Source organism: Corvus moneduloides, chromosome 3 (genome assembly GCF_009650955.1).
Source record: "Corvus moneduloides isolate bCorMon1 chromosome 3, bCorMon1.pri, whole genome shotgun sequence".
Taxonomy (NCBI): Eukaryota; Metazoa; Chordata; class Aves; order Passeriformes; family Corvidae; genus Corvus; species Corvus moneduloides.
This window is the reverse complement of record NC_045478.1, coordinates 14800162-14819702: the sequence shown is the minus strand read 5'-3', so window position 1 is coordinate 14819702 and position 19541 is coordinate 14800162. Positions and strand designations below refer to the sequence as shown.

General features: G+C 40.8%; 1 long non-coding RNA gene across 3 annotated transcripts; it reads right to left on the bottom strand.

The window, feature by feature from the left end:
* Nucleotides 1–5175: 5175 nt before the first annotated feature.
* Nucleotides 5176–18816, bottom strand: LOC116442018. 3 transcript variants are annotated; one of them, XR_004239343.1, is made up of 5 exons: nt 17817–18816; nt 17188–17337; nt 15816–16010; nt 10511–10670; nt 5176–8478 (listed from the first exon to the last, which is right to left on the bottom strand). It is a non-coding gene; the product is annotated as an uncharacterized LOC116442018 (long non-coding RNA). The 3 variants fall into 3 exon arrangements; XR_004239341.1 differs by having other exon boundaries at nt 5176–10670; nt 17817–18815; XR_004239342.1 differs by having other exon boundaries at nt 5176–10670; nt 17937–18815.
* Nucleotides 18817–19541: the final 725 nt, after the last annotated feature.

Below are 19541 nucleotides of genomic sequence, written 5' to 3'. Positions count from 1 at the left end.
TCCCTTGAAGAAAAGTGGATACAAAGAGACGACATGTCTGGATTTTCACAAATGAGCATTCAAAGTGCTTTGATTTCTCACTGTCCTGGTGATGGAAGGGGGATCCAAGCTCTCCACTCCCTGCCCTGAGATGGACATGGATGTGCTAGTGTCTGCTGCTGGTTCCTGGACTTGCACAGGCAAAGGAGGTGGTAGATGGCTGCACAAACTCTTATCAAATCCTTTTATCCCCCCTCCCTAAGCAAAATCATGTGCGCAGCGGACTTATCCTAGCCAGATCCAGCCTGCTGACTGGCACCAAGAGAGCTCTGCTCTATACAGGGGATTAGTCCCCCATTCAGCTCTTGTTCCTGAAGCACTGACACAAATTACCTTTCAGGCTGGACTTCAGGGATGTGCCAGCTTTCCCAATGTGTAGTTACTGTTGGGCAATTCCAACAAAGCTAAACATTAAATCAAATTGCCTAGGGGAGAAGATGGGAGGGAAAATGTCCCAACAAGCTGACCTGATAATTTATTCATCTCTGAAAAAATGAGAAAGACTGTCAAGAACGAAATTTCTTCACTTTAGACACAGTCAGAAACTAAAACGCAGCTTTTCCTCAAAGGAGAAAGCCCTGGGTGTGATACAGGGCCACCTTCAGCTGCATGGAATAATGGAGCTCCTTTGCTTCGAACTGTCAAGGAAAAGGCCTGGAGAAAGGGACACGTGAGGAACCTGCCTTGCCTCCAAACAAGCAGAAACATTTCTTTGTGCTTTCATGGTAGTTTACTTTTCTCTGATGTTTTAGTCCTACTTGGTGTAGCATCTACAGCTCCACAACCAAAGGCATGGGGATGCAAACGACATTGAATGAGGCACGAGTATTTTGCTAATACCAGCCCAGCTCTTCAACTCCCACATCCATTGCCCATTTCTTCAATCCCATTTTTGAAGGAGACAAAGCTGTTCAAGGTCTTTATGACCAGCTGCCCTGTACTCCAGTGCAGTGACTGCTCCTCCCAGTTTGGTATTATCTGGAATTCTTCCTTCAATGGTGATGGTAAAGTAGAGCAAAGAGATAACTTTTCAGATGTTAATTAGTTATAAAGACACAGAAGGCACTATCCTTTCCGTGCAGCTTGCCACCCTGAGTTGGAAAGAGACTTCTTTTGCAGGTCAGCCTGGAAGTAGCTTGAAACACTCCTGTTTCTCATTCGTGCTTGTGTCCTGTCCTGAGAAGCCTTGGCTGCTGTTACACTGAGACACAGAGATGCTCACCCTCCCACTGAGGGCCTTTATTGACTTCTTAAGAGACAGGAAGCAATTTAAAAGCCTTTTCTCGTTTAACTATTGACTTTCACATCACTCCTTTAAAGGATTATTGGACCTTGAGATAGTGACTAATGATGTTGTCACTATTCATTAATCCTGAAAAACGTCTGCCATCCATGGAGTTTGGCAAAGATGAAAAGAAAACATCGTAGGAAAAATAAGTATAATGTCTTTAATGAAATTCCAAGAAGATAGCTATTATAAGCAATGCATCTGAGGGAGTGATAATAGATTTTGATTTCTTAAAAGTGCTGAGAGGTTCTTGCTCAATGAACAGCAAGAGAAAGAATTGGTATAAAAACATTCAAGTGACAAATTCAAGTTTAAGATCTTGTTCCTGCAATTATTTCTGCAGTAGCCCTGGCCTGATATTTTAAGTCATTGACAAACTTGGGGAAGTCTAGTGTAGGCCACCAAGTTGGTCAGGGCTGGAAGACTTGTCCTGTGAGCAGAGCTGAAGAGAGGATAAAGGCTTCCTCAGCCTGGGTAAAGGACAGCTTCAGGAAGGTCTCACAGCAGCCTGGCCCTGCCTAGCTGGAGGGATATCGAGCAGCTGAGCAGGGCTCCTCGTGATAATGCATTATAGGAGAATGAGAGACAGGAGTTTAAATTGAAAGAATAGATTCCAGCTGGAGATAGGAAAAGACATTTCACTGAGTGTCGCAATGACCGCCACTGACCACTGCCCAGGCTAGCTCCTGCGGTGTGCGACAGGAGTGGGGAGCAGCCGGAGGCTCTTGGCTTTAAAGCTGCTCCTCAGGAGTTCAGCTCTGCCCAAGGGAGCTGAAGCTCCAGGCACAGTGGCTGTCAGCAGTCCGGATAAGGGAGAGGCTAAAAAGTAGCAAGGAGGCTTGCCACACGGGATAATCCAAGTTTACTGGAAGCAACTCCCAGGGGACAAGCCTCGAGCAGCTCCAGGGAACCTCTTATAAAGGGAGCTGTTACAATGGGGATGGCTTAACTGGGGACCAATAGAAATCTCTAAGGGAGGGATATGGACGAGGATAGACATTTCCTTGGGCCAATAGCCTCAAGGGGAGGAGGGAAAGGGATCACATGCCCCAATGGGGCATCGAGGTTTAGGGGATTTCCAAAGGGGGAGGTATCTAGGGGGGTAGGGTCTCGGGGGATTGATGGGGACCATATAAGGGTAAATTGGGAGGTTTCAGATGATGGACACTGGACCTTCGGGAACAACAGGAGGGGTTTGGGTGATTGATAGGGAAAGAGCCAGAACAAGGGGAGGAGAACAACCATGTAGGGAGCACCGGGGGAGCGGCTTGGGTCTGGGACAAACCAACTGGGAATAGGAGTGGGGAAGGTAGGGATGAACCATTGGGGTACAGAAAACTTATATAAAAATATAATAAAGGTATTGCATCACCACAACTGAGGACAGTTAGGAGACCAGACTGCTTGGAGAGCTTCTTCAGCCTTGGAGAGTTCAAGACCCAGCTGGGTAAAGCTCTGAGCAGCCTGGCCTGATCTCACAGATGACCCTGCTTGGAGCAAGAGGTTGGACAGAGGGATACCTGAAGTCTATCCCAAAGCAGCTGATTCTGTAATTTGGCTTCCCTTTTCATAGCAGTTTGCTAGGACTTCTAAAGAATATCCACACTCTAAACAGAAATAAGATGATCTTCACTGCTTTAACTACATCTGTTAACTACATCTACAATGAAACAAGCTAATTTGCCAGTCCATATTCATATATCCAGGTAGTAAGAACCTAGAGACCACCATAAAACCACCAGGGAGAAAAGCAAGTCATGCTACTTACTGTACAAGACTAAATCCTCTCACAAGCCCATCCTCTAGCAGAAAGATAGGCTTTTACATCAAGTGGTGCAACATCCTGGAAAATAAGTAATGACTACAAATAATTCCTGCAATGGAATCAAAATCCCTCACCTGTCCGATCCCTGCTTCCAAAGTGCTCCCATTCATATTAATCTATTCTGAAGATCAGATTACTCCTTCAGTGCAAGCGCCTCCATTCACACAGGCACTCATCCAGAATTATGCTGAGAACATGTTGCAGAAGTGCTGCATTTCAGAGCTAGAAAACATGTGCTAAACCAGACAGACACTTCCAAGCAGAGAACACATGCATGAAGTTTATACTGCTCTGTACACGGCGGAAAAATCTACGTTCTCTGGAGGGCTACCTCCCCAATCCTTTTGCAACCACTTCTACAGGGTGAAAAGCTTCAGGCCATCAGAATAATTGGTGCTTCCTCTGCCCACAGCAAGAGCATGCCACTGTCTGTAAGTAACGCAGGTTGTTAAGAAAAAGAGAATATTTATTTTAGCACAAATATGGTTATGAAGGTTTTTTAAATAGCACAGTAATGAGCTTCAGCTGGCTATGTATATTACATTTTCATGTTCGTTATGAAAATTAATGTCAGCTTAAATATATGCATACTTTTAAAATGTAGAGAACTTTTTGCAAATGAAAAGTATATTGAAAAGAAATTTAAAGATAAAATATTCTGTCATAAATCTGCAGAAGTCTTGTCTGAATTACTGACTCAAGCTGACAAGGCAAAGAACAGTAGAAGCCTGTAGAATCTTGGCAATAAGAAGTTTGAGCTGGTTTTCCTTCAGAATTGGAAGGTCACCTAGTCAAACTTTATCCTAGTATGGTGATCCAGTGAATTTTCAAAGGCAAAGTGGCTTATACAAATAAAGGAACAGCTATCCATAGAGTAATGTACTATTAGGGGCATTCATGCTGGAGGACTTTGTTTTATCAAATTAATTGATACAGATTTCAAAAGTGCTCAAAAACCATAAATGTTCTTGGGATCCTCTAGCTGCTGTCTCTCTCTTCTAGTTTGTGGACAAGGAAAAAAAAAATTATTTCCTAAAAGCAAAAAGAAATTATTTTACCCTGGGTATAACATTCAAACTACCAGAGCAAAAACTGAAACCTAAATAGAAAAACAACAGCAGAGATTCCATTTTTAGGATGGAATGATCTTTTCATGACTGAACAATTTAATATATATGACTTGCAATTTCTGTGCCTGGCTGTGTCATCTTTTTAAATGCCATTAAACCTCAGTGTCAAAATACCTATTAAGAAAGTGGCTTTTATGGAGGAAAAGATAATAAAAATCAGGTATATTAATAAGCTGTATGAGAAGCCTCATTCCAGAAATAATGAAGCTCATAAAATGAGTTTTGCCATTTACATTCACATCCTAAATCAACCAAGCACTTTAATACACCCAGATCTGACCAAGAGCGATTTACCAGCCATGGAACTCATCAGTCAGAACTTAATAAAATTTTGTTTACACCCAACCTGTGATATTAGGTTGTCTATAAATAGCACAGCAGAGTTTCAAATTACATTTCTTCTTCCTTCAGGAACATTGAATGTCTAGAAAACAAGACACTGGATTTTGTGTTCCTTTAAGTCCTCAGGAATACTTAATGAAGCCCACACAATCTATGTGTACAAAGGATCATTTTCAACTTATGACTGGGGATGGGATTTTGCGCATGGTAGGAATATACACTGAATAGTAGAGCTGCAGTTACAAACCTCATGGATCTATAGTCACTCCAGACCCTGCTCAAAACTGTTGCTCCTGGACTGCTCGAGGTTCCCAATCCACCTCCTCAATGCCTACAAGTGACACGTGAGCATCTGGACCAACATCATGGCAATATGAAAATGGCATTACCTGTGTCAATGAGCATCCTCTCATCACTCTGGATGTTGATTTCTGCTACCATTTTAGAACATAATTTTATTTCAGTTATTGGATTTTGGAAAGGAATTAAGGAGGTAAGAAGCTGGTGTTCGAAATAATAAGTTGAGATGAAAAACTGGAACAACAAAAAGCTGCCCACAATATTCACATTTATTTGAAGGCAGTTGACTTGGTTACATACAATTAATACATTCTTAGATTTTTCATGTCTCATGTTCAAGAACTGATTTTCATTTGCTATAAAATTGCTGATGTCTTGCTCAAATGAGAGACCATTTTGAATGCAATGAATTCTAAAAATTAACAAATTTGGGCAAAATAGAAGCATTCTTGGAATATAATTTACTACAAGGTAGCTGAAGCAATTGTTCAAACAATAAACTCTCAAATAACTAATGCAACATTAAAATGGAAGATAACAAAACTGATTCTTTTTGTGCTTCTTCATTCTGCAAAATTCTATGAGACAAATCAGCACTCCATCTTAAATCTACATCTACTGGCAATTAATAAAATAAGGAGAAGTATTTTCACAATCTCAGGATAAAATGCATCTTTGCATGAGTTAGCACAATTTTCTTATATTGTTCTAAATAGTCTATCTTTTTTCCACGCAAATAATACTTCAGAAACACTGTCTTGTTTGTTTATGAGTGAAATATTATTCAAGACTGGATGCTGAACTGGCTGAAGCATTAATTTATAAAACTTACTATTTTAGGGTTTTGTGCTGTAAGAGATGCCTTTTGTTTCCATTCAGATAACTCCAATAGAAACTATTAAATTCTGTTCTGCTGAAATGGATGAAATTGTGAGGACCTCAAGCAACCCACTCAGGCCAGTAGAATATTTGCATTCTCTTCAGCTGCTTTCAGATCCAAACCCAACTCCTAAGCTCCTGAGATCATTCCCACCTCCTCTAGTGATCCATTTTTAATGTGTTTCTCAGTCCCTGAAGACAGTATCAGTCATAGGTCAGGTCCTTTCTCACTCAGGAACTAGCACTACAGGTTGCTCCATGCTTGGTAGGTGCATCACATGTGTCAGCTACCTACTTTATGCCCCAGTTCACTAATTTACTAAATGAGAAATAGTGGCATTTATCCTGGAAGTAAACTAAATATGTTTAATGATGCATTTAAATAGGTTTTAAATTGCAAGTTTAATTAATAGGCAAAATTTAAGAAGAGAGAATGAAACAAAATCCTTTCAAAATTCTGCTTGCATCATTCAAAGTGCCTATATGGTTGATAAAGATTTTCCCAAGCTCTCAGAAAACAGGCAGCCCAGTAAAGGAGAAAGTAGGAATAAGCCTCTTATGAGGAAGGCTCACCTATTTCTAATGCCAGAAATAAACTAAAATTGAGAGACAACTATGAGAGCTTACCCAGCCTTTGCTTTTTTACAACACTCATGGGTCCATCTGTCTTAATTAAACTTACCAGTTCAAAGGTGTAACAGTACTCTTTAAATATCTACCTCTCAGTTTACCTTTGAAATTTATTTCCAATTTATATCATATTTAAAAATCAAGTCTGATTTCCCCAGTGTCACACAAAAGAAGAGAGCAAATCAACACTTCCAGAGTCAAATGATCCTTTATTGGAGAGCTAATAACCTTTTCCCATTTCTCTCTGAGGTTTCTTTATTACTGCTCTGTGTCAAGAATCCCACCATTTTTCCACAAGTTGTATTTCTAATCTCATTCTACAAATGGAACCAAACATTTTTTTTTCCCCACAGAACAGGAGCGAAATGCTTGCAGTGAGATAAGATCAGCTTTTCACAAAAAGCTTCCACACAAACATGAACTAGCTGAGGACGATTTATAAACCACTGGGAACACTATAAAAGATTTATTCTATTTAGACAACTAGTTTGATTTTTTCTGTATTCAAGTTCAATTCCACCCTTATTAAAATGGCCATTTTTTCTATTCTCTCACTTAATGAATGGAGATAATCTGGCACAAATTTCGCATCAGATTGGAGCAATATCCATCTTGAAGGCTGTCCCCAGCCTGCACCTGCTCAGCTGAGTGCTGGCAGGTTGATTCTCAGTTCTCAGCACATGACATTCCCCAAGCTATGGCTGATTTGGGTGGCTGATAGCCAGTGGAGGTGGTTGCCAGGCTACTGGGCTGTGGCCACCATGGTTGGCCACCATAAACTTTCTGTTGGCCCCTCCATGTTTTACATGAGCATGAAAACAAAAACTACTAAGCCAGCCCAGGGTAGATCCCAGAGTCCAACTGCGAAGCACCAGCAAACCTGCAGTGGCCTGACATTATTACAGCCACCAGAGCTATTTAAATACAAACAGGTGACTACTTTGCTCCTGCCCAAAGCTGTGACCCACCAATGGCACAACTGTGCCTGCTGGTAGCTTGGCAGATGTGGCGGATCCTCTCCCTGGCTCAGGGGGGGCTGTCTGTGTCCTCTGGCTGCACGTTGAGCAGGTGCGAGATGTGAAGGGGATGGAAGAACAAGTCATGCTGCTACAAAAATAACTGCAGTTCAGTACAATTAGTGCAGGCTCAGGGGTGACCTACACATGGCAAAGCAATGATTTTAAGGCAGTAGTAGCAGATTTATGGGCTGTGCTTCACAGGTGCAAGCAGGGCACCGTGTCATGGTAGCTCTGGGAACAGTGGAACCAGAAGGACACCCAGAGAAAGGGGTTATTCTACATCATCAGTTTGCAAGGACAGATGCTGTAAAGCAGATATAACTTTAGAGCTCTCTTGTATTAATTTTCTCCAGATTACAATGACACATAAAGATAAGGTTTGGTTTCAAGGGAGCTGTGTCTGGCTGGACCTGTACCAGCTGCCTGATGCATTTACTTAAGAGTAATGTGGTCTAGATTCATTTCTCATAGACTCATTTCCCATTGCTGTTTTATATGCATACCAGTGGAGTTCTGTGCAGAATCACCAAGAAAGGACACTGAGACTACCAAACAAAAGTGCAAAAGCTGCAATGAAAGCAGTTTTTGCCTGTGTTGTCCCCAAACACAAAGCCAGTGATGGTTGACTGATGTGACAAACACGCAAGACCATTTGCAAGACGATTAATTCTGAGCCTTCTTCCTGGAAGAGGTACGGATTTCTCACCACCCATAAAGAACAAGAGTTATTTTACTCTTTGGTTTCACACATCAAGCAAATTTGTGTCAAGGAGATGATGGTAGAAGGAGTAGGAGAAATTGAAATGGTCACCTAGTTCCATGCTCTGAAAATCTGGGCGGGCTGGCTGTCTTCAGTGAGGTGTGCGGAATGGTCCTCTTTCACAGGATCAGACTGCAAGAGTAAGTTGTCCAGGCTGCTATTTAGCCCACACATCCTCAGGAGTGTGGATTTATACATGGGCTGTCAGATTTTAGCTTTGAGAGCCAGAGGTGATTTGGCTACAGATATATCCTTGGCTGGGAGAGCTGTGGGAGGCAACGGAAACAGGTCAAGTGATACTATCAAGAGAAATTCTGTCTTTGCTTGTCTCCTGTACTTCTCTGTTCAGAATCACAGCATGCTTAACTGGATCTTTCCAGCCCAGAGCAACAAGCCAAATTTATAATGTTCTTAATTGCTTTTTCTTTTCTTCTTCCCAGCTGGCAGATGGACCTGTACCATATCAGCATTGCTTTGTGTTGTGCTTTCAAGAATGATAATAGAACCAACAAAATTATTTTATTTTCTACTCTGTGCACACTGCAGAGAAATTTCAGTAAGCAGCACTTGGTCTTTATTTATTTTCATTTTCAGCTCTTGCTGAGATCAAAATTTATTTCTGCTGTATTTTGTTTGCTTTTGTTATATAGTGTTCCAAACATTCTCTTTCAATTCTCACAAAGGATGCTTTTTGGAAACAAGCCAGGCTTGCTGAAGGTTTGGTAGGGACGTTCTGAGACACCAAACAGCAAATAGCAAATCATGCTTCAATAGCCCACAGACACAGAGGGATAATAGAAGATGACTCCTATCACATGCATCAACCAAGAAATCCATCTGGGGCTGGATATAATGAGGATTTAAATTACAAATGACTGCATTTACAGGTAAGCTAAAGATTCAACTCAAATCAGAGACACCCTCAAACGTAACCTCACATCCAGTAAAACAGTTCAAAATTGTAACATTCACAGAATCAGCACAAGTCTTTTCTGCCTTCTTGCTATTTTACTGGGTTGCAGAGAAGCATTTCACAGTCTTATTTGTGCCTAATGTATGGAATGAACCTGCCATCATTTTTGGGTGTGTGTCACACATATATATATACTTATTTATATATATATATATATACACGTTTGTACTGTCCCTCTGAAATGGAAAGAAATATGAGGTACATTCAAATTCAAGTTTAAAAAATTTCACTTAAGAGATGGTCCACAGGACCTGCTAAGTACTGGAGAAGAAGAGGGGTGGCATTAACTCCAAGAGATTTTGGCATGAGTTATTTTGAACTGACTCTACTAGTCTTCCTACAGAGAAGTCAGGCTAAATAGTTCATTCTGATAAGAAAGTTCATCAGCCTTCAATTATTATTTAATGTTTTATATAAAAATTACAGATTTTTCCCTGAGGTAATTTCAGTGTTGCATAGTTGTATCCTTCTCAAACTTTATGCTGTAGAAGGAAAAATTAATTTTCTCCTTTATAACCCTTTCAGTTGAAGGCTGCATGTGGAAAAGCAATGCACAAATGCTTGAAAAGCGTAGCTTCTCCTTGTAGATGAAGACTCAAGAAAACTGCTATTTCCACTAGGATGACTTTGTAGCATTTTCTTTTCCACAGAGTAGTCTGGTGAGGAAGCAGCCACAGCAGACAGCACAGAGTGCTAAGCTGCACCACAAAGAAGGCTGTGAGAGAGCAAGAAATTTGTTCAACTACTGTTTGTGCCAAATAACATTAATTTAAATACGCTTTTAATGTAGAGAAAAAAGTGTAGAGAAAAAAGCAGGCTGGAACAATTTCAGTCTTTGAGCAATACAACTGTTTATGTCAGTGCTTATGGAGCTGTGATTGAGTCAGCTAGGAGAACCTAGGGCTGTGGTTTTCAGCGCTTCCCCAAGGAAGAGCAGGGTGTTAGCTCCTGCCAGGGGTGAAACAGCAATGAAATATCCATGGAGACCTCAGTGGACCAGGAAATAAGCCCCATGGGGAGCTTCTGCCTCTCAAAGATAGCTTGAAATCAGCAGCCTGTCTTTAGGGCCATCAGCTTTTTACAAGTTTCAGGTTAGTGAATTGTGAATCCAGACTTCTGCTTATTACATCCAGTTAATTATGTAAATGAAGCATGTAGCAGCCCTTTTAGTCCCCCTGGTAAACCTAGAACTCACAAACTTCCCCTCCCTATGCAGTGGTGAGGAGGAACTCAGGCTGCTTTGAGCTCACATATTTTCATTCACTTTTTCAATTCACAGGTCCGGTCCCAAACAGGTCAGATAGAGAAGAAGGTCTTTGTCATACCAAGTTTTTTATCAGCAGAAGGATCTGGGAATGGCTCCTTTCACTGCCAAGTTTGGAAGCATCTCAGGGACAGAGCATTTGAAAGCACAGTTAGCAATGGAATTGCAGCACTGTAATAGACCTAGAATTCCTCAGGAATGGGATCAGAGAGCAGGGATTTCTATAAAAAGAGGAAAATAAAGCAATCTAGTAAGTCTTACAAAATTACAGCATTAAACTGTCAAATGAAAATCTTGCAGTTCAAGAAAATATTAAGGAAAGAGATTTTGATCCTAGCACTGCATCACTAAAATATGTCTTGCACAGTTTTCTTGGCATCTTGTCTTAGGTTTATCTCAAATCACATTATTCTTGTGCGAATAAAGTTAAGTGTTTTCAACTCTACTACAGAACAGTAAACACGGACTTAAATCCACCTGTCTCTGCCAGTTAACTATTTTCCAGAATTATTGCTGAAGTTCTATTGTATTAAATGGGAGGTGAGGTTCATTTGGTAGGATATATAAACAATTCAAGACTAAATCTAACAGCATCCAAACCTTTTTGCCTAGGCATATACACATTTGACTAATATTGCTATTTTTAAATAGTGGTAATTCCTACCATGTTTATCTATATCAGATCATCCCAGTGATTTCTTTTCCAAAATTCCTAAGCAAAGTGCTCAGTCTCCTCTGCCATGCACAGCATTGCCAATCTCCATGAGGACTGGCAGACATGCAGGTATCTCCTGCTGTTTGAGGCATTTGTCTCACACAGCCCTTCACAGGAAGAGAAATCGAAGTTCTTCTGGTTGACTCTTCTGTGAAAGCTCCTCTGCAGCAGAGAAGGTCATATTAAAGGTGAATTTTCTGCTCCTTGTCTAAAAATCCATAGTGATACTGAATATTCATATTTGCTGGTAGGATGTGCAACGCACATTGAGTAGTATCCATCTCTTATTGATTCATTCTCGTCTACCCCAAAAATGAGAGACTTGAAGTCAGTTGTTAACTAAGACCCTTATTTTAAACATATTTTCAGAAATGGCAGTTAACAATTCACTTCCAGTGTAATGAGCACTGGATTCATTAATCCTAATCACTAGGTTACATAAATCCATATTTATGACTCTCTGCAACAAACAGAAATCCAAAGTAGTGTTTTGAACTAAGTCATGAGAGGCTAGACGAACGCTGCATGGGGAGAAAGCAAATACATACCACAGAAAGAATGGTGACTCCATACTTGTCCTCATGGTAAAAACACGAAGAAAAAAAAACCCCATTGAACTCTTAATGAGACTGTCATATTGATGTAGACAGGGTGAGGCAAATGTCATAATATCTTTCGTAAAGTACTCTATATTAATTGACAAACAAGATGCTCCATTTTGTCAATATATTCAAAGGATTATCATTAAAAAAAAATTGAAAATGACAAAACCTATTACCAAAAATTACTTGAAGATATTTTCTTCCCTGGCTCCATATTCTGTCTGTCTCCATCCAAGGAGGATTCAAGACTTATAAAATCCTTGGCAAAGGGATAATTTTTTTTTGTCACCATCTCCATTTGGAGGTGATTATTTGGGGCAACATATTTAGAGGTTTGGCATACAAACAGAAGTAATATGCTATTGAAAATTTAAACCAGGAGATTTGAGGAGAAGGAGTGTTTGCTGAAAATGTGCTGTGCTTAATTCAGCCATTGAAACAGGAGGAAAAAAGCCCATCATGTTTATGTGTTCAAAGAGTCCAAAACCAGAAATGCACAAATAAGAAAGGAAAACAGAAGAAAACTTGACTAAATAAATGGCTCATGACCAAGCCTTAAAAATTAGCTTGCTTCACAGAAGGCTATACCAAAAATTAACAATTAAGCTGGAAGCAAATCTGTTACCACTTCTAATCTGCTCATATATACAATATGCTATGCAAAACATGCCTGGAGGAGTTGCCTCTTTCAACCCCGCTTTGTTTGTTTTGTTCCACTACTGCTGTTGAACTTGAAATGTAATTCTCTGGAGAAAAGACTAAAGGCTCACTTTTTTACCATATAAATGCCTTGTGTCACGGACACAGCCAGGCACAGCTCCTGGGCTCTCCTGTACCGCAAATGGTAAATGAGTTTCCAAAGAAACATACAGAAATGTTCTCCTGTTCCCCAAAATGTGCACTGAGTTTATGATTTCCTAGAGATTCATAATCAACACCCAGCAGGGTCTGCAAGTGGGGGGGGCATCTGAGAAACGTGCAGTAAAACTGAGATTCCTCTCCTTCCCTTCAGATACTGTAGAAGTCTTAAATCCAGGGAAACCAATAAAATATAAAGTATTCCTATTGAATATAAAAGGAAAGGGAAGGGAAGGGAAGGGAAGGGAAGGGAAGGGAAGGGAAGGGAAGGGAAGGGCAAGGCAAGGAAAGGGCAAGGCAAGGAAAGGGCAAGGCAAGGAAAGGGCAAGGCAAGGCGGAAGGAAAGGAAAGGAGGAAGGAAAGGCGGAAGGAAAGGAAAGGAGGAAGGAAAGGAAAGGAGGAAGGAAAGGAAAGGAGGAAGGAAAGGAAAGGAGGAAGGAAAGGAAAGGAGGAAGGAAAGGAAGGAAATTATTAGGATTTTTCTTCTATATATTCTGTAAAGTCTACTTTAAAGTCATCCTAAAGAGAATGAGTCCTTTTCATTTTATTAAAAAGTATATCAAAGCAATAATGAGTAGTTTGATCCCAGTGTGAGAGAACATTTTACCTCTTATTTTATGTTAAATAATCCCTCTCAGTTAATAACAATCCCATTTTCAAAGGAAATAGAAATTCTCTGTGTGACCATTCTGCATAAAAGCAAAGTTTGTTTTTATTTCTGCAGGAACAATAAATTAGAGCCTTTCATCAACTACCATTTATCTCCTCTTTTTTATGAGGATGCAAGTAAGTAATTATCAGTGAAGTTCAATGATCAAGGCACTGCATAAATTTGCAGTAGAAACTAATCCCAATGAATTTATCTGACTACATATATGGCTTAAAATAATCCTCAGTGCCAGTAGTTCTTTCTCAATCATTTATTTTTATGTTAGAATTTCATCTGTCCTTCATGCTTTTTATTTGAAATTGCACCCAAGAGCCAGTTTTACCTGGAAATCTCATGATCTTTTATAAATACAGCCTTGGGTACTAAGAGACAAAAGTAAATACTCTCTTGCTATAGATGAGAGCATCATGAAAGTAGTGAACCAATTCCAAAAATCTTTAGGAAATCTGGTGAAGATATTTAAGGAACGAGTTCAGGGGTGCACTGGATGGAACAGGATCACTTTAGGTCTCTGCCACAGCAGTCAGAAGTACCCCCCAACCTATTCTTAGGGAGCAAGAACAACATTACCAGTGTGGGAAGCAGAGTTATCCCACATGCCACCCACGGCCCACAAATGTGCCCATCCAAGTTGTCCCTGCAGCCAAGTGGTTCAGGTGCAGAGACACCCAAGGGACCGGATGTGGTTCAGGACCAGACATCCGGGAAGGAAGAGTTAGCTAAACATGTTCCAGCACTCTGCAGTCAAAGAAAAATAGTAGCCATTCTTAATCCTTTTGTTTTCTTCCTGAATGTTAATAAACTTAATCTGTCCTTGTTATGGATTTGTAACAAATAAATACTTGGTTTTGAAAAAGGAAAATGAAATGGAAGTTTGGTTATAATATTCAGTTACCTATTTTAGTATCTTTCTCTTCCCTAAACTTGACTTAAATTCTCAGGAAAATCTCAGGTTCCTTGCAGCACTGTTTCTCTGTAGATGACAAGTATGGAAAAGAATGCAATTTAAGGACCCAATCCTGCAAACTGCAGGATGTGTGTAACTCCTTTTGCTCATATGGGCCATATAAATTCTGGTACAAAATTCACAAGCTAACAAAGCACAGATAGTTCCCACATGAGCACATTTCAGCATTTCCTCAGGGGAAACTGAGGGATGCACTGATTGCAAATAGTAATTTCTTAAGTCCAAATCATCTCTAAAAAACTAATAGAGGCTTCAAGTAGTTGAAGATATTGTAGAGGAGATTCTGACTATAACTAACCCAGAGCAAGTCTGGGAAATTCCTACTAGATACAGTGACAGTATTTGAGATTGGTGATTGGCACAGTGTAACAGACTTAAATCCCAAGTCTTAAATCCCTACTTGCATTCAAGAAATATCTAGATTTTAGAAATGAGAAGTCACAGGCTGTTTGCCATTACTCTTCCTTTAAGGCAATAATGAGGGTGTTTTCACTTAAGAATTTATACGTTTTTTTGCCCTTTAGGTCTCCTCCTGCAGGGGAAGATGCAGTAAAGCAAATCCAAAAAATATTTGCTGGTTCGAAATTATCTTCCTGAAGGGGAGAATTTTTTTTGCACTTTTCATCATTTTAGTACTTACTAAATCAAAAATGTAATGTTATTTCTAAGCTTAGCAAGTTCACTTGTCACACACATGTCTGTGATGGGACACTGGCTGACTCTGCAGCATCCTGTAGAGGGATTCTGTACAGTAAATGCACAAAGCATTGCCCAGTGAGACAGAAAAACATCATGTCATCCATGCTGTGCGCTTTCCACCCCAGCTCAGGAGAAACAGCAGATAATCTACCTGGTTTAGTGAAACTTTAGCCCTCTGAAAATCTCTCACCTGATCAAAAAAATTAATGTTTCTACTCTTAAAAAATCCTTCTCAACACTGCAGAACATTTACTACAGGACAAGGATGGTATCCAGAACACAACATTGGTAACATGCACACAGAATAATTTGTTGTAATATTTTTCAAATAACTGAAGTCACAAGGTTATTGCCTTATTCTCTTAGATTTGTACCATTTCCTTGTTACAAAGGGGCTGCTTATAGAAGCAGGAAGTGCAAGGATGGCTATAAACAGCCGGGGGAGATAATTCAAAGGAGCTGGGAGTCCACAACAGGATTTACATTATCTATAGTTTTACAGCCTGTTTATACTTTGCATGTACGGTACATACATTTATATTTCCAAATTTTCTAAGCACAGTTACCAGTGTTAATAAGACTATACTTCTAATTTCTACCCTTTGGAGAGTCTCACAAGAAATGCAACCTTACAGTAACTCTGAAGCAGACTGTGCTTTACATACCATGACTCATATTTCTGGTCCAGTCTTGCCAATACAAGTCACAGCACAGATTCAGTAGGATAAACTACTCAGACCTGAATGGTGCAGGCCCTAGATGAATATACTGTTTCACCACATCCTATCTATAAATCCATTGTGCTGTGTGTGATAAAGCAATAGTCAAAAAACAAAAGCTCAGCTGGAGACTTACAGTTAATTTGGATAAATTTTCCCAGTTGTTTGCTATGCAGAAATGTATTTCCTATGGGGTCTGGGTTTCAAAGGCATTACTGGCACTTAGGAGATGAGCAGAAGAGGTTGAACCAGTTGACAATCAGCGAAGAACCACATCTGCTTGTGATTTGCAGTACCCAAGACATCAGCTTTTCCTCCTGGCAGCTGTCTTCTGTTTCAAGAATAAAAGACAGTTTGGGCTGCTATTTATCTGTCACCTTGCAAGAGTTTCATGCAAGCTTCCATGCAGGGACACCTCAAATTTTGTCTCATGAGTTATAAATACATCACATCCACACCAGCAAAGTTCAGGCTCCTAGTTCACAAACAGGACTGAAGCAAACAGAAAAAAGAGCTGGAGAGCTCTTGGCCTGAACACAGACACCTTTCCATCTGCAGGCAGCTCTCTGAGGCTGACCACTTCCATGCCTGAGCTCAAGGGAGCATGGACAGCTCAGTCTGCCACAGAGCTGACAACAGCCTGATTTAGGGATCACAGACTTTCTTCCCATGGCATCTGCAGGGAGCCAGGAGCTGAACCCTCAGGGCAAATCCTCTCAATTTCTTACATTCTCTTGAACTTAGATGCCATGGTAGACATACCACTTAACTTAGGTACTTATAAGGTGCTATGAATATGCCCCTCTACATTCCCCTGCCAGCTCTGACTTCATCTCTCAAGTGGTTACACATCCCAGGCCTCTGCAGAGCCCAGTGGAGGTCCCTGCGCCTGGAGCTCCCCTGCCAGGGAAGCGATGAGGCTCTGAACTGCAGCCTTGTTCTTTGAACAGAGCTTGGGGAACAGAGCTGGCCATCATCTGCTGTGAACCAAAAGCAAATTAACTACAAATTAATTAGAAATTACAAAATGCAAAGCTGGTAATAAAGAAGACTGCTGTTAGAGCAATGATTGCTCTAAATTGTTATGGAGGATTTGGGGAGTCTGTGAAAAGTAGCAACATCAAAGAGCGAGCATGCTTTGGCTATTGAGGTAGCTCTGATGTGACTGTGCAGATATCTGTGCACAGCAGATATTGTAAAAAAACACAGAAAGCCTTGACTGATCAGCCAACCTTTAAAGAACAAGGTTTCTGTGGATAATTTATCAAAACAAAGCCATCTTCCTGGCACGAGTTTGTCAATTTTGTTTGTGCTAGATAAACAAACACAATACGAATATTCCATTATCTTTTGCTGCTTGTACTAGCATCGCAGCATTTTCAGTAACAAGATAAACATGTATAAAAATGGATCTTTTTTTTTTTCAGTAGCTGCCCTTGTTATAGTCTTGTCTCACGATAAATGTGAGATTATTTATCCTTCCATAAAACAAATCTACCTTACATTACCATGGGGAAGAGCTCCTACAGATCTGCATTGCTGCATGGGTAAGTTCGGGTACACTTGCATCAAGCTTTGCCTCTGGTAACCTTCTCCTGTGCCCATCCCAGCAGCTCACTTCCTAATTCTCCGTGGAGGTCTTCCCTGAATCCAGATACCTGTGAGGAGAATATGATTTTATCAGAGGCACTGCTGCACTTCAGTCTGTCTCATTACCACCATGCCTAGGTATCCAGCGAGAGCTAGTAAAAACCTGCCATTCCCCCGTGAAAACACAGGTAGTTGTATAACAAATGATTTCCAAACTGCAAACTTCAGAAGTTTTCTAAGTAACTTACAGGCCATGTGAACTTGTAGTGCCAAAACTTTCTCAGCAAAAAAGCCAGGTTCATGTTATAATTCTTATTAATAACAAGACTTAAGCCTTTCTAAGTCTACCCAGCAACAGGTTTGCGCTTCAACAGCACCTTTGTGTATCAAAGACTAACAACTTAACACATGGCATGGAAAATCATGAGCTGATACTTTAATTAATCATCAAATTAAAATCTTCATTTCACATTCACTGGTTCACCTGTGCTGAGTAGGCCTTCAATAGGATTGAATGACACATAAGAAAAACCTTCCCCCTGCCTACCTTTGCCGTGTTCAGTAAGATGCCTGGAACTGGTGTGTCCTGTCACTGCTCTACTGCTCACCTCTGGCTGAGTGTAACACAGAACTGTGGAAATACTCACAGAACTGTGGAAATACTCACAGCACACTTGGCCGGCCAGGCTCATAGTTGAGTGCCTTAGAAAGCCCCGAGCTACCTAGAGAGACTGCACAGGAGATCGAGCACTTCAGTAGCTCCAAAAGCGGCAAGTGGTAGCTGCAAAGCTGATACCACGAGCAAAAGCAAAGAGGTAGAAATACAGCCCTCGCTCTGTGCTTTAATCCTGCTAGTAGATTGCTCTCGCTCCCAGACAGAGACACACATAAGCCGTCAAGAGAAGGGCAGCCAGCGCACAAGGGGGAGGAGCCCGCTCGGCTCGTCTTTTATTCGGGGGAAGGGAAAGGGGAGATCTAGGGGCGGACCCAGCGTACCCAGCCAATCGGACTCTGCTTCGGTGGAATCCGAGTTACTTTCAGTTCTACCCGCGCTTAGAACAAAGGGGATTCAGAGCACATGGCAGGGACAGGTCCTGCCTTGTCTGACCAGTCTTGGGCCTGACTGCACCTTAGGGGCAGGCAGCAACACAGAACAGATGACTAGGTTCAAGTAAATAACAGATATGAGAGTATGTTATCACCTTGCACATCTATAGTCCTTTGTGTCCAGTGAGTGTCATGTCAGGGGTGGTCCCCCCACAAAGCCTCTCAGAGGTCAAGAGCAATTTCTGGTACAGCTGCGTGCTTCTGTCCCTGGGGCAGCCGCTGGTATTTGGGTGTGTGAGATGGCTCCTGGGGTGCCATTCTCTTCCCCCTTGGTGAAAGTTCCTGCACCATGCAGCACCAGTAGTACAGTAACACAAGGAAGGCCTTATGGCAGTGCTCTGCTCAAACCTGTGAAGGCTTTAGAGAGTTATTGGTGTCAGGTCAAGAGGGGAAGAGAAATCACCTTAATTAACCAGGGTTTTATTACTGTCATGCTAAGTATATAGTTTAGTGGGTAATCAAAACTTCCTTGACAATTCTCTGATTGCACTGCAGAAAACTTTAACTCAGTAATCAGTGAGAAAACCAGTGGTGCTTATACAATTTACTATCACATTTCAGTTCTCCTGTGTTACTACCAAAAGTCTAAAAGACATATAGAAAAATACACTTAGCACTCCTTTCCATGCTGTCCCTTGCAGGCCATGAAGATGCTAAAACCTGCCTTTGTTTCTCCAGGGAGAAGATGACAGTTGCTGATGCTGTGATTGCTTCATCTATTTTTGCTGATGTACTACTCAGTGCTACAATTTGGTTCTACTAATTGATTCCTCCTACATGAAAACAGCTGATGAACACCCATTTTAAAAAATATGCCTAAGCAGGGTTAATCTGCCACTCTTTTAAGACTGCAGCTACTTTTGATTACTTAACATAACAATAAGCATCTTAGTCACTCGGTTGCTGTAGGTAACACTGTATAACACTTGCATATTCTCTCGCTATTCCTTGTTGTAACCATTAGTATCTGAGGAAAAAATCAATTTGTTATTCAAAGTTTGTACTCTCTTTTTATGTTTCTACTTCTGCTTTTCTATGCAATGATAGGTGATATTAGCTGTGGCTGGAAATGCTTTTACATGATGTCTAGTCCTTCATCTTAATTCTGGCTGCTGTGAAGTCAGAAATATAGAGTAAATACAGTCACTCATATATATGAGAGTTT